Genomic DNA, 1,599 nt, shown 5'->3' on the forward strand with positions numbered 1-1,599 from the left:
ATCCGTTTTGCTCTCCTGTTCCATTTCCACAATCATGACATGCATATGGGCATTTTCTACATATCTCTCTAATTTCCCCATTTCTACATCTTCCAAACCTTTCTGTTCTCCTATCGCGGTGGGATTTGGATTTCCCTGGTCACTATCTTGTGGTTGAATATTGAATGAACCTTGAGTCGTCAACCGCTCCAATTCAGTTTCAGGTTCCTCTTCTTCATCAGACATAGGCATGATATCCCGATATTCCGGTTTAAAACGCCAGATAAATGCAAGCGAGAACATATGCCAACTAACCTGTTGATGGCGTCGATTCCACTAGTGTGACCATTGGCGAGCATGACCTCTGAGTAACATCAACGCATCTGTCAGTTTCTCCTCATCTGGTGTATCTCTCTTTTTGAAATGTTCCTCAATGCATAGCAGCCACCAGTATGCATCTTCTGTGCCATCAACACTCGAAACTCCATTTCGGCCATAACGGTACCACGGTTCCAAGATCGATGTTCTAATACCAGTTGATAGAAACCAACTGATATAGAAGAATAAAATAGGGAAAATCCCTTTTGATTACAAAATAATATTGCATAACTTCGAGGGTTTGCACCTTCCTAATGCCAAAATAGCCCCTTCCCAGTCAAATCCTGAGATGCCCCTCAATCTTCCCTTCTCTCCCCTATTTATTCTTAAAATGTAACCTCCCACTACTGACTTAATTAATTATTAATCATAATATATTAATAAACCATAACTGCATAATTAAATACTATAATTATAATAAAACTGACACAATTCTAATAAGATATCTAACAGTTTCCCTAATTATGTGGTCTGTTATTCTTTACTTCATGACTCGGGTAGGTTTGCACCAATATTAGTTATGTCACCTTCTTAAGTACCGTTATCTCAAGGTGGTTCATTTTAGAGGAGACAAATCTTACGCTAATGTAAAATTAAATATGATTCATAAAATAAATGAATAAAGAACTAAAATTAATTAAAATAATCCAACAAATCAAAAAATAGAGGTGCATCTTATAACCCTACCCTAACAAGGTTTAATTACTCAAGCTAACTAAAGACAAATTACAAATGAAATAAAACATACCCTAGAGACTTACAGCGAAGAGAGACTCCTTCCTTGAAGCTCCTAGTACTTGCCTTCCTCCTGCTTCGTTCTGAATGAGAAATAATGAGTCAAGAGGTTTGGTATTTACAGGTGAGTTTCCAACTAGTTTGGGTTGAAAAACTGGGTTTTTTCAACTAAAAAAAAAAAACAGTTTTGACCCGCTTCCAGCATGCACCCGGTTAATGCCTGGGCGCATGAGTGTAGTTTCGCAATGTCGTGGGCACATTTTGTCTTTTTGGGTGTTTACCTCCATATAAGATGTCTTGGGTCTTGCGAACATAATTTCTCCATTTGTAATGTCTTCTGAGGCCTCTTGAATCTTCATTCATGGTCTCCCCACGGTCTTTCCTTGCAAATGTTTTCAACTGGGACAACAAAACTTTCTCATCATTGTCATCTAACTCTATGTTCATTTCCCTTGGAAAATCTATATCGTCATCAGTCTTTCTACTTTCTTTACCATCCAGTTCATT

The sequence above is a fragment of the Medicago sativa genome, chromosome 6 (assembly GCF_051527215.1).
Source record: "Medicago sativa cultivar Bolivia chromosome 6, Bolivia_mono, whole genome shotgun sequence".
In the NCBI taxonomy this organism is placed as follows: domain Eukaryota; kingdom Viridiplantae; phylum Streptophyta; class Magnoliopsida; order Fabales; family Fabaceae; genus Medicago; species Medicago sativa.